The 14,540-nt window shown below is 43.3% G+C and overlaps 1 protein-coding gene across 2 annotated transcripts in view; it reads right to left on the reverse strand.

Annotated features, from left to right (window-relative positions):
- The window catches only part of KIAA0319 (KIAA0319 ortholog), a 99,601-nt gene extending 86,572 nt beyond the window's left edge, over positions 1–13,029 (reverse strand). The window contains exon 1 of one of the 2 annotated variants that reach the window (XM_037518932.2): positions 12,935–13,029. The gene's annotated coding sequence lies outside the window, so the exon portion shown is untranslated. Of the gene's footprint in view, positions 1–12,482; positions 12,577–12,934 lie in introns of those variants that run through there. The other variant, XM_054698349.1, reaches the window with a different exon arrangement.
- Positions 13,030–14,540: the final 1,511 nt, after the last annotated feature.

Raw genomic sequence — 14,540 nt, forward strand, 5'->3', positions numbered from 1 at the left:
TAGAAAATTCAAAGATTTCAGGAAAGATGGAAAACAGTGGAATGGAACTGGAGGAGAGTTGGGAAATGCACTCAAACTGAGGAAGCACGGGACTCCAGAGGGAGCCCTGGAGATACCCCAAAGAATGCAGAGAGAGAATGGGCCAAGGCACAATCTCTGAGGTAATGCATTAGAAAAACAGATCTCAGGTTCTCCCCAGTGGCGCAGCGGTTGAGCACTGGGTTGCGAGGCTGCCCGCAGCCTCTGCAGCGCCGGTTCAATCCCCGGCTGCTCCCCAGCCACCGGCGAGGGTCCCACATGGCGCGCAGACCTCTCCTGCCGCCCGCTGCTCCCCTCAGCAGTGTACTTCGGTCCTTCTGCCTGCTCTGCTCCCCGCTCTGGCTCTGGTGAATTCTCTCACCCTCCCGCGCTTCTGACTGTACCCAGTGCATGTATAAATAAATAAATAAATCTTAAAAAAAAAAAAAAAAACAAAAAACCAGGTTTTCTTTAAAAAAAAAAAAAGAAAGAAAGAGAGCTCTGCCAGCAAAGGCCTCAATGGCAGCACTGCGCCTTTGGACAAAGCTAATAGAATTTGAGGATTCAAGTTTTGCCCTGTAAGGAAACTTGCTCCTCCAAAGCATTCACGTCTAAAACTGAGTTCACCTTCCAGTGGCCACTTGGGGGCACCCACCCACTGATGGCTGACCTCTGCAGACACTGCCCACCCCCCAACATTTTTATCAAAAGAAGGACTTTCTGGAGCCTCCCTGGTGGCCGAGTTGAGCACAGAGCTGGGAAGCTGTCTGCAGCCTCTGCAGCGTGGGTTCGATTCCTGGCCCGGCCAGGGAGCAACCCACATGGTGTAGCAGGCCTATCCTGTCTCATCCACTGCTCCCCTCAGCAGTGTCTTCGGTCTGTCTGCCTGTTCTGTTCCCCGCTCTGTCTCTGGTGAATTCGCTCACCCTCCCGCACTTCTGGCCTGTAAACCAGTTCTTGAATAAATAATAAATCTTAGGAAAAAAAAAAAGGACTTTCAGAAATGTGCTGTACCATTAGTGACCCTCATGAATCTAGAGTATGAATCTAAAATCTAAACCAGAGCGCATTTTCTGAATTTAAGGGTGAAAAAAAGCCAACAATCTTCAAACCTTCAGATACTAGGAATTTTCTTTCCTCTCTACCCAAAGGAAGCAAGCCCAACCAGAACCAGGGTGGAAAAAGGCAAAGGACTTCAGAACATGTGAAACACCCATTCCAGAATATGGTTCTTTGCAGCCAGGAATTATACATGTTGAATGATAGGATGTGTTATTGTGGCTGCTACATTTTGGGAAAAAAGAGGGGCCTCCATGGTGGCACAAGGGGTTGAGTCTCAGCACTATGAAGCTATCCGCAGCCACTGCAGCACGAGTTCGATCCCCGGCCAGGGAGCTACCCTCATGGTGCAGCAGACCTCTGCTGTCTGCCCGATGCTCCCCTCAGCAGTGTGTATTTCGGTACATCTGCAGGTTCTGCTCCCCTGTTTCTGGTGAATCCTCTCCCCTACCCAACCCCACCTCCCACTTCCACACCTGTCTCTGGTGACTCCTCTCACCCCTCCCCCCCACCTCTGGCCTGTACCCCACTTCTTGTATGCATAAGTAAATAAATCTTTTTTAAAAAGTCAACATGAGTTATGTAAGACAAACCTTGTGACTGACACTTTGATAAAAGATTCGTATCCAGATTTACAACTCAATGATTGAAAGACAAATAGCCCAATTAAAAAGTGGATTACTCTTTAAATATCATCACAAAATGTACACTAAAAATATTACAATCAAATCACATTAATGACTATTTTCTTCCTTTAGTTTCTCCTTCAGTTTATTCACTGTGTATATATATATATATATACTTTAGCAAATATATCTCTTATTTTCCTTTAATAGTCTACCACAAAAAAAATCCTTCATTGTTACATCCTCTTATCCTTTTTTTAAAAAAAAGATTTATTTATTTATGCATACAAGAACTGAGGTAGAGGCCAGAGGTGTGGAGGGTGAGAGGATTCACCAGAGACAGAGTGGGGAACAGAACAGGAGCATCTACTGAAATACACTGCTGAGGGGAGCAGCGGGCGAGTCAGGAAAGGTCTGCTGTGCCATGTGGGTAGCTCCCTGGCCAGGGCTCCAACTCGTGCTGCAGTGGCTGGGGATAGCTTCATAGTGCTGCATCTTAACTCCTTGCACCACCAGGCGGGTCCCCTTCCTAATTATTCTTTTGTGTGTGTGTGATGTTGCAACATTTCTTTGCAATGATAATCATAATTTACTTTACCATATCTTTATTGCAAGACAATTTGGTGGTTTCTGATTTTCTTGCTTTTATAAACAATCCTGGAGGAAATGCTTCAGAAGGGTCACAAAAAAAGCAAGTCGCAGCTTTCCTGCTTGAGGGAAATAAAACAACCCAAAGGGGGTCTAATTTCAGAGACCGACACAGATCTTCTGCATTGCATTTTTCCACATGCAGTGCAGGCCGTTCCACAAACAGACTGCCTTCTTTATGGTTTGTCCTATTTGTAGTTTATCGATGAACAAAACTATTTTGGCAAATGCGGCTTTTCAGGGCTAGTAAACTCAAACAAGGCAGAAATACGTTTCTATTTCAGTTTAGCCACAGAGGCTACCGGAGGTTCTTTTGTTATTCTTCTTTCCTTACTTTATCTATTTTGACAACTGTTGGCTAAGGCAGCCTTCAACCACATGGCTGCCTTTGTGTCACGGGCATCTTGGTCTCAAAGAGTCAAAGAAACACTGAGAGAATAAAAAAGAAAAAACCAACAAAACAGAATGAAAAGATTAGAGAAAGAAATGCAGCAATTTTCTTTTTTGGAGTGGGGGTGAAGGGGAGGGAGAAAGTGATGGTTGGATAAAACAGACAAGATAACACAAAGGATAGATAAGACAATATCGACTAAAATTAGAGTTCAGAGCAGGAAAAGGCAAGAGATTGCTCTTTATTTATGTACCAATTACTAGAGTAAATATTTTAGCATCTTTTTTAATGGTGGTAAATTAACACAGTCCTCACAGCCCTTCAAGTGCAACTAACACCAGTTTTATACTACTGGAGTCACTGTCCCTAAATTAAAAGGGACAAATGCAAAAGGTGAAGCCTTGTGTGTACCTCATGGGCCCTTAAATTGTGTCCCTAATTATGGGAATAGCTTAACTTTTTTTTTTTTAATTAAAGATTTTTTTATTTATTTATACAAGCACTGGGTACAGTCAGAAGCGCGGGAGGGTGAGAGAATTCACCAGAGCCAGAGCGGGGAGCAGAACAGGCAGACTGACGAAGTACACTGCTGAGGGGAGCAGCGGGCGGCAGGAGAGGTCTGTGCGCCATGTGGGACCCTCCTCTGGTGGCCGGGGAGCAGCCGGGGATCGAACTGGTGCTGCAGAGGCTGTGGGCAGCTTCGCAGCCCAATGCTCAACCACTGCACCACCGGGGAGGCCCAATAGCTTAACTTTCATTTGCCTCAGCACTTTTATTTCCCCTTAAATTCAATTTTCACCTTATGGGGTCATCACTGCTACCTAAGTAAATGCTTCATCCTGTGCTATAACTACATTATCACCTTTAGAAAACAAGTGCCAGGAAGAAAGTGCAGGAAAGTCCATTCTGTGCCTGCGGACATCCAGGTCAAGAGGCAGGATGCTTGGTGTGTCCATATAAGTAATCTGCTCTGCACCGAATTCTGAAGACAAATGGTGAATACTAAATTTCTGAATCAGGCAAACTATTCATCAATTCTGAGACTGTTCGGTCTTTCATTCTATTTATCAGTGTGCCTTTGATCAGCTGATCTAAAACTTTTCCTTTAGAATTTAATTTTCTAGCATTAAGTAAACAAGTGTTCACTTATTGCCTATGAAAGAACAAAATGGAAAGATGATAAAATATTGTCAGTTCATTTTTTAAAAGATTTATTTATTTATGCATACAGGCCAGAGGTGTGGGGGGTGAGAGGATTCACCAGAGACAGAGTGGAGAACAGAACAGGCAGATTACTGAAATACACTGCTGAGGGGAGCAGCAGGCGAGTCAGGATAGGTCTGCTGTGGCAAGTGGGTAGCTCCCTGGCCGGGCATCGAACTCATGCTGCAGTGGCTGCGGATAGCTTTGTAGGTTGGGTCTTAACCCCTTGTGCCACCAGGGAGGCCCAATACTGTCAGTTTATAATCTATCCTATTAATAACATGGACATCAATACTTAAATATTAAATAAAAAAATATTCATCATCACTACCATCGATACACCAGCCATTTATAACAATCTTTTCATTCACAAGGCAATTTCATGCACTTTGTATTATTTGAGTGCCCCAAAATATTGAACTTCAGTATTATTGGAGAACTCCCAACCTGAAAGACGTAAGACAAAATACAGACTATTCTGTTTGACTTAGCTGGAGTTCTATGAGTCACCAATCAGAAATTATTTTCTAGTTTTTCTAAAATAAGACTTCTAAGTTTCCATGGGCAAAATATATAAAAGATGAAAAAGTATCAGGGATGCTTTTTTCCTGATCATTCCCATTTCTAGCACTTTCCTTTGAAAAAGCAGATGATGAAGTACTCAGGAGTCATACTTGTCACCCTGTGGTGTGCCTGAGTCAGGAAAGTGGTTTGGAAAAGAAACAGCTCAGAAAGTATCTATATGAGCAACTTAGACCCCCTGCTTTTATATCTACAAAGGACTCCCAAGCCTCTAAATTGTTGCCAACAAAGGATAGAAGACAAAGGAAATCTGGACAACACATTTAGCTAGTTGTCAAGCAAAGAATGTAAAAAATTGGCAAATTTTCAGCATTGTACTCTTTGCTCTGACTTTCTCCACTGAAAGCTGATCAAGCAAAATAAGTTATAGAAGCTGTGCCCGTCAACACAGAGGATCTACCCAGGAACTTACCACAGAGATCAAGCTTTACAATTACAGTATAAAGTGACTCCCTATTAGGGGATTAAGCAGAATTAAGAGAAACCCAAGCCAGCATCGGTTTTTAAACACAGAAAGGGCTTTCACGGGGGAATAAAAGGATTCTCCAGGCTTCCAACGGGTGAGTCAGGGAAACAACAGAAAAAATATAGGCAGAGAAAGCTCCAAATTCTTCTTTTATCAACTTTCTAAGAATTAGGTTATTGGGGAGATGGCGGGGAGAGTAACACAAGATGTTTTCTCATGAAGCTGATGAAAGAAGCATCAGCTTCAGGGTTCGATTATACCAGGCTGGTGAAGGTTAGCCCAGTTCTTCAAAGCAACATCGCTGTTGAGAGCAGACAAATATGTAGGAAGAAGAACACGGGTGAGAGAGGTCCCACTCTGGGGCATGGCCAGAAGCACTACAAATATGCAAAATGAGAGGCCTCCCCAGTGGCGCAGCGGGTTGAACGCAGCCCTGTGAAGCTGTCCGCAGCCTCCACAGCTTGAGTTCGATCCCCGGCCGGCCAGGTAGCAACCCACAGGTGCAGCAGACCTCTCCTGACTCACCCTCTGCTCCCCTCAGTAGTGTACCTCAGTCTATCTGCCTGTTCTGTTCCCCACTCTGTCTCTAGTGGATCCTCTCACCTCCCACACCTCTGGCCTGCACCCCAGTTCTTGTATGCATAAATAAATCTTTTAAAAAAACAAATAGGCAAAATGACTTAACATGTGACAGAGAGTCTCTCTTTAAATACAATTTTTAAAACCTTTATGGGGAGAAATGATAGAAGATATAAATAAATAAGGAGTAAAGTCCTTTTCAACTTGGAAGGATAATAGCTATTAAAAATAACATGGGTCTCCTGGGTGGCGCAAGGGTTTAAGATGCAGTCTAATAAGGTGTCTGCAGCCACTGCAGCACGAGTTCAAACCCCAGCCAGGGAGCTACCCACATGGCGCAGCAGACCTCTCCTGTCTCACTAGCTGCTCCCCACTCTATCTCTGGTGAATCCTTTCACCCCCCACACACACACCTCTGTCCTGTACCCCAGTTCTTGTATGAATAAATAAATAAAATCTTAAAAAAAAGACCATCTTTCCTTTAAAAAAATATATATAAAATAAAATAAATAAAAATAACATGTTAGGGCCTCCCTGGTGGTGCACGGGGTTAAGCACAGCACTGTGAAGCTGTTCTCAGCCTCTGCAGCACAAGTTGGCTTGCAGGCTGGCCAGGGAGTTACCCACATGGCACAGCAGACCTCTCCTGTCTCTCCCACTGCTCCCCTCAGCAGTGTATTTCAGTCAGTCTGACTGTTCTGTTCCCCACTCTGTCTCTAGTGAATCCTCTCCCCCACCCACCCTCCTGCACACTCCACTTCTTATATGCATAAACAATCTTTAAAAAAATAAAACTGAAAAAATAAAAATAACTTGTTAGGTTAACAAAGAAACAAAGAATAATTTAATACTACAGAATGTTCTAGAGTACTTAAAAATTCATTTGCAAGAAATAAACAGGCAAAAACATGCAAAGATATTTGGGAAATTAAAACTCATGGTAGGTTTTAATACTCATTATAAAGCAAAAAAGAAATCACCTAACATGTAAAAGCTAACATGATGCTTTATTATGGCTTACTCTGTAGCAACTAGGAGTAACAAAACAATAAAATAGAAATTATTTTTTAATAAATGCTATCATGACAATGGTATGTTAGGAACCAGTGGCAAAATTTATTTGAATGTTCAAAAGACAAATAATGTAAATAGTGTAAAAAAAAAAAAAAAGGAGGAGGAGGGAAAATACAATATTGATTTCAAATGTAGAGGCAAAATTAATTTGGGTGAATTAAGAAATTGGATGTTATCAAACATAAGATAGAAAAACACAAAAAGTTTCATGTTCCACAGAATGAAAAAATAGCGTTGTCCCAAAAGCATTTATTTAATACTTGTGTGGCAGAACTCAGTGCTATATGTTGGCAAACAAAGAATAAAGGGGGTGTGAACTGGGACCAGCTGGGCTGATGCTGCAGACAAAGGGCAGGAGAGTAACACACACACATTCCTTGTAATATTCGTTCCCTGAGTTGAATATATTCTACAGCATGTCTTATTTAACCTGCTGTAGGGCCTCCCTGGTGGTGCAAGGGGTTAAGACGCAACCTATGAAGATGTCCGCAGCCACCACAGCATGAGTTCGATCCCCAGCCAGGGAGCTACCCACATGGCACAGCAGACCCCTTCTGACTCGCCCACTGCTCCCCTCAGCAGTGTCTCTGGTGAATCCTCTCACTGCCCACACCTCTGGCCTGTACCCCCTTTTTTATATGCATAAATAAATAAATCTTAAAAAAAATAACCTGCTGTAGACTCCTTTTATGGGAGTGTAGTCTGTGTTCTAGAGAACAATATTGACCCATAAAGGATGACAGGTGTACAAGAAATATTACCAGATAGTTCAAAACCAAAGAAGGTGCATCACAATGACTGTCAAAAAATGCAAGTCTTACTTGTGCACTCAGGAGAAAGGTCAAGGAAATAGTCATCAGCAAAGGTAACAGGTAGAATTCTAAGCGAGCCCTGTGACATTCACCCCGGGGTGTTACTGCCATGATTATAGTATGTTTCGTGGCAAAAAGAATTTTGTAGCTAGAAGTAAGGTTACTAACCACTTGGCTTTAAATCCAGAGATGGCCTGAGCAATCCTTGGTGAGCATATGAACCTTTTTAAAACATCGAGCTTTCGCCATGTGGTAACAGAAAGGGATATCAGAAAATATTGGATGTGTAAGAAATTTCCCATTGCTGGCTGTGAAGACCATGAGGGGCCATGTGAAAGATTCTGAGAGCAGCCTCTAGTTGTGGAGAGCTGTCTCCAAACAGCACCCAGCAAGAAAGGAGGGCTCAGCCCCAAAACTGCAGGGACTGGGTTCTGCCCTCATCCTGAATGAATCAGGAGGCAGATCCTTCCACAGAGCCTCCAGATGAAAATGCCGTCAACTGAAAACTTAATTTGGTTCTAGTTAGACCCTAGTAAATGCTAATAAATGGGTCTCACTCATAGCAGGAATCTAGAAAACCTGAATAAGGGACCAGGAAAAAGGCTAATTAATACGAAGTAAAAATCAAAATCAACAAGCAACTATAAATCAGAGACACACTACAGGGGGCGGGAGTGGTGGGGAGAGGAAGGACTAGGGTCAAAATGGGGGGGGTACAATTATATGGGGAATATAATCAAAATGAAAATGCATACATTGTGCAAAAATGAAAAATGTAAGAATTATATAAAATAAAATACTAATTAAAAAAATAAATGCTAATAAATGGGTATTGTTTTAAACTACTAAGTTATGGTATTTTGTTCCACAGCAATAGCAAACTAATCAGTAAGAAAGAAGGTGGACATGGATTGAGATGATAAATAATTATGAGAACCTGACAAACATCACTGCAGCCGGGAAGGACTAACCAATCATATGAATAGGAACTAAGCGACAAAACAGCCATCATGATGGCACTGAAAGCGCATGGAGAAGCCTCCCTGGTGGCTTTAAGCACAGCAAGGGGTTAAGCACAGCACTGTGAAGCTATCCTCAGCCTCTGCAGCACGAGTTCAATCCCCGGCCAGCGAGGTGATCCACATGGCGCAGCAGACCTCTCCTGTCTCGCCCGCTGCTCCCCTCAGCAGTGTATTTCAGTCAGTCTGCCTGTTCTGTTCCCCACTCTGTCTCTGGTGAGCCCTCTCATCCCCCACACCTTTGGCCTGAACCCCAGCTCTTGTATGCATAAATAAAAAAAAAATCTCTTTTTTTTTTTGTAAAAAGAAAGCATATGGAGAAAGGACTGCCACGGGGGCAGTACAGTACTAAATTATAAGCTCCATTTGCGGGCCAAAAGGAACATTTGTATGTACAATGAAAAAGAAATCTGTATTAACACACAGCTAAGCTTCCAGGAAGAAACAGTGAGAAATACGATTAGAGAGCCAGTGTTCTGTCACAGAGCACGTAGAACTTCAATAGAAAAACAATTCCCAGTAAAGATGAGTCACCCTAAAAAAGGGAGCAAATCAACACAAAGGAGAAATAAGAGATGTAACAAATGTGAGCAAGGACTCGAAGTCAACGTATACAGGAGACACACGACGGTGTGTTGGAATTGGTGAAAAATATTTCTGTGAGGAGCTGAGACAGAAATCATACCAAAATAACAGTGCAATAAGATTTTTTAAAGGGTACGGTTTAAAAGGTCCAAATAAGAAATTCTGCAATAAGGAACAAAGTGAATGAATTTTAAAATTCAGTAGACTGAAACGGATGTAGTGTCTGAGGAAATTACCCAAAATTCTACTCAAAGGAATGCAAAGTTGGAAATACAAAAGAGAATAAGAGTTGTGAATTAATAAAGGATCCAGTAGACATCTTCTGATAACTCAAAAGGAAAGAATAAAAAGAATTGGGAAGAGACAAGATGCAATGAGATAATGATGACTGAGGATCTTTCCAGAATCAATAAAAGACAAAAAAATCCTCATATCTAGGAAGTACAAGAAGTTTTGAGAAGGTGAAAATAAACGTAATCCTATAGAAATAAACCTACGCACTGAAAAGAAGCTGAAGAGAACCTACTATAAGGACTACATGTCCTAAAGAACCAGAGGCAAAAGATAGATTATCTTATCAGGGACAAAAATTAGACTGACATCAAGGTTTTCATCAGCAACAGAAGATGCCAGAAGATAATGGAAATAAAATCTTAAAAGACCTGAGAGATAAAAAGCTGTGAACCTAGAACTTTATGCTCATTAAATTTTTTTAAAGATTTATTTATGTATGCACACAAGAGCTGGGGTGCAGGCCAGAGATGTGGGGGGGGGGTGACAGGACCCACCAGAGACAGAGTGGGGAGCAGAACAGGCGGATCTGCTGAAATTCACTGTTGAGGGGAGCAGCGGGCAAGACAGGAGAGGTCTGCTGCACCATGTGGGTTGCTCCCTGGCAGGCCGGGGATAGAACTCATGCTTCAGAGGCTGCAGATTGCTTCACAGTGCGGTGCTTAAACCCTTGCACCACCAGGGAGGCCCTATACTCATTAAATTTAAGAGTAACAATGAAATAGGGTTGTTTTTCCCCCAGGAAACACTGAGGATACCACCTACTGATCCTAATTAAAAATTGGAAATTGAGCAGAAGAGATGGAAGAAGCACTGGGAAGCTAGAAGCTGACTAACATATTGGTAAATGATAATAATAATAATACCTAAAATACTTAACAGTAGTAAAATGAAACTCTGTACTCATTAAACAATAACATTCCCCCTACCCCTCCAAGTTCTGGTAATCATATTCTACTTTTTGTCTCTATAAATTTGACTATTCTAGATATTTCTTATAAGTGGAGTCATAGAACATTGTCCCTTTGTTCTGGCTTATTTCACTTAGTGTTATCTTCAAGATTCACCCATGGGTCTCCCTGGTGGCGCAAGGGGATAAGACACAACCTGTGAAACAATCTGCAGTCACTGCAGCATGAGTTCAATCCCCGGCCTAGGAGCAACCCACATGGCGCAGCAGACCTCTCCTGACTCACCCGCTGCTCCTCTCATCAGTGTATTTCAGTCCCTCTGCCTGTTCTGTTCCCCACTCTGTCTCTGGTGGATCCCTCCACCCCCCACGCCTCTGGCCTGTACCCCAGTTCTTGTATGCATAAATAAATAAATCTTTAAAAAAAAGAATAGGTTTTAAAAAGAAAAGATTCACCCATATTGTAGCATGAACCAGAAATTCCTTCTTCTAGAAGGCTGAATAATATTCCAATGTACATATATACCACATTTTGTTAATCCATTCACCCACTGATGGGCAGAGGAGTGAGAAGTTCTTATATCTACTTTAGAAAGGCAACCTTAGAATCAAGAGAAGAACTTATTTTAAGAAAGTGAGATTTTCAAAAAGAAAGAGTTGCCACTTCCTCCCAGTTGGGTGTAAGAAGTCTAGCAAAATGAAATTCCTCCTTGGGGGTATTAAGTATAATTACTTGGAATCAACATGCCTTTAAGAATGATTGATTGTTGTATTTGTTATTGGTGTAAAGAAACTAAGAGAAACTTGATGCATTTTGATTTATAACATTATAAATCTGAACACATTTTGGTCACATCAACATAATCCTATTTCTAGTGCTATACTATTTTGAAAACATAGAAGATATTTCCTGGAATATACTGAAAATATATCTCAAGAATAACAGTAACAACTGCTTTTATTGGTGTGTTTTACTGTATGCCAGGCAATGAACAAATAGTTCTCCTCTGGATTTTTTTATTTAATTCTTACAGGAATATTCATGAAGTAGGTCCAATTATCCCTTTTTTAAAGATGAAAAAACTGAAGGGTACAGGAGGTAAAGAATTCGCCAAAGGAGACAGCTACTAAGTTGCATAGCCAGGACCTAACCCAGGCCACGTCACTGCAGGTAGAAACAGTCATGGCTGTCTCCACTATTTATTTAAAGAGAATGTTTCTTCTCTGGCTAGGAAAAAAAAAAAAATGAAGTCAAGAAAATTTAGCAGCAGACCCATCCATTTGCATTAAAAATTTACTGAAGCTCTTCATTCTTTTTAATACATAAAGATTTTGGCTGAATTCTTTTTGCTATTCTGAAAGGAAATAAATCCCTGCCTTGTCATTTTACTTGGAAAAGCAGTAATGGGTCTTTCTACCCCCAGTGGGTCTAAAAAGTCTTGATAAATGTTTATATTTCTCCTTTTCAAGTTGCAGAGGAATTCAGCTGTCTATGACTCCCAAATCTATAACTGATATTCCCAGGGTCCCTCAGTTGTATGAAAAATGAGACAAAATAATGAGCACATTATAAAATTTTATATTTGGTGTAACTTTGGTAGTCTCCATGATTGTGGTCTTCTTAAAATAAATTTGAAGCATTTGGACAGTAAATATGTATTTCAGGAATAAAGAAATCAACACTAACATTTACTTCAAAAAATCTACAGTTAACTTTATCAAAACATCATTGCTCTGTTCTATTTAACAACTGGGGGGAAGCATTAGACATTTAATCCACAAAAGTGTTCAGATGAATATAACTAGTAATTAAAAATGAACATGAGTGTGATACCATTTTCTTGTCTGTCTCCATTAAGAGAATGAATGCCTGAAAGGCCGATGAGTCTCAATTTCAGGTTCATGCTCTTGATTAATGCTATCTTAACAACCATTCAATGGAGGGAGTTCAACCGGCAGGAGAAAAATGCCATTAAAAGATTTTAAGTTTCAGATTATGACAAGATACAGAGACAAGTCGAATTTAGCAAATGACAGTAAAGATTACATAAATATTACCAGACGAAGTTTCAAGAGGCGTCTCCAGGTCTAAGCAATGCAATTCATGAGGCTTCAAAAAGATGCAAGATTTCCCGACTCCACCCTATTAAGAAACCATCAGCGCAAGCCATCGGGTAGCGCCCTTTCCTAGCTGTCTAGAAAAACCTTTGCAAACTCACCTCCTAAACTCAGGGCATCTGGTTTCCGTTTTGCTTTGGCTTAACCCGAGGACTTGCTACTCTCCCTTTTGCAGCACTCCGCCAGCCGCGCTGGAAAGTCAACACTGCACCTGCTGGCGACGCTGAAGCTCGCCCAAGTGGATGCCGCTGGCTCGGAGCATCTCCTGCTGTCCCACCTGCTCCTCTTCGTCATCTCCCTGCCTTACACACGCGCGTGCATTCACACACACGCGTGCATTCACACATACACGCGTGCATTCACACATGCGCGCGTGCATTCACATACACGCGTGCATTCACACACACGCGCATGCATTCGCACCGTGGAGCTGGCATCTGCTGCCAGAGAGAAGGTACCGCCCCAACTGAGCAAGAACTCTGGTCTTCTTCCCAGGGCACCGTCCCTAGGAGGGACCCCAACCCAAACCCCCGCAGGTAGAGGCAACAGCTACCTTGTGACCTCCTCCTGCGGAGACAGCGGCCGCGGCCACGGCTCCTGCGCTCCTCTCTTCGCGAGACCAGCCAGGCCCGCCCGGGTCAGCGCCGGTCCAGGAACGATGCAACCCCGGGGGACCCCAGCCCGCACCCGGCTGCGCCGCCGCGGCTGGCGCTAGCAACGCGCGCGCCCGTGATTCAGCGCCTTTCCGCCGCCGCGGTTGCCACGGCGACGCGCGCGCACGCGCACACGGGTCCCCGGGGAGGGCGGGCCGCGGCCCCTGCTCTGCGCCCAGCTGGAGCTCTCGGAATGGGCGTCCGGGCGACCGACTCCCGCGCCGCGGGGAGCGGGCGGACGGCTTTCGGGAGACAGGGTGGCCTGCACGTTCCTCTTTGCCTTCTCCAGCCCTTGCCCGCCACATGGTCCCGAGCGACCCTTCCAAAGGCCCAAAGGGGCTTTAAGAATGTGTCCCCCGAAGCGAAGTCACCCCCCCAATACACAAGTCCCACGCCTCTAGCTCCTTGGCCCTACTCCTTGGGCCCTACTAGGTTTTGAACACTAGGTTTTGAACACGTGCTGCCTCCCCACTGGGGATGGAAACCGGCTCTGGGAGGGACCCAAATCAAGCCCGTGCTCTCGAGGTTCACTAGCTGTCTCATGTATTTGGACTACACTTATTTCTTGGGGAAGGGGATAAGCTGACCCATGGAAAACAGATGCAGGCTACTCTTCCTTGCATTTTTATTGTTCTCTTACTGTTCTGGGGTCAGGGCGCATTCCTCGCACATTCCCAGGACTGTGAAGAATGGCGCAGAGTTTAGGGCTGAGTTACAGAAGGCATGAACGACCCCCTGCTAGGCTACTCACTCACCTTGGTGGATCTTGGACAAGAAACATAATTCTGTTAAACCTCCGTTTCCTCAATTATAATGGGACAATTTTTTTAAGACTTATTTATTTATGCATACAAGAACTGGGGTACAGGCCAGAGATGTGGGGAGTGAGAGGATCCACCAGAGACAGAGCGGAGAACAGAACAGGCAGACTGACTGAAATGCACTGCTGAGGGGAGCAGTGGGCGAGACAGGAGAGGTCTGCAGTGCCATGTGGGTAGCTCCCTGGCCCGCGGGATCTAACTCCTGCTGCATGGGCTGTGGACTGCTTCACAGTGCGGTGCTTAACCACTTGGGCCACCAGGGAGGCCCTCCTCAATTAAAAAGAGAGAACCATAGCACTCATAAAAGGTTGGTTGCAGGAATTAAATAATAATGCACATTGCAAGAATAAAAACTTGTCCAGGACTTAGAGTGAAAAATCATCTTTGATTTAAAAAAAAAAAAAAAAAAAAAAAGGCAACCCTGCCTTTCATCAGGCTAAGAGGACAGACTCAGATAAAGACAGGAAAGTTAACGGGAAATACTGTTTTTCCCAAAGCCTTGCAGCAGCAGTAACTTAAAAACCCCCTCTTTGAGTGCCCCATTTGCTTTGCTATTCCCCATCCCTAGCCAGTGATACCAAATTGCTACTCTCCTTTCCTGAGGACACCCAAATGTTGGTTAATCCCTGCTTCTCCCAATCTTTCTTTGAAGCAGTAACCGAACGCCTGATTTCAAGAACCTCCT

The sequence above is a fragment of the Talpa occidentalis genome, unplaced genomic scaffold, assembly GCF_014898055.3.
Source record: "Talpa occidentalis isolate TD23 unplaced genomic scaffold, MPIMG_talOcc4v2.1 talOcc4.2, whole genome shotgun sequence".
NCBI classification, from domain to species: Eukaryota; Metazoa; Chordata; class Mammalia; order Eulipotyphla; family Talpidae; genus Talpa; species Talpa occidentalis.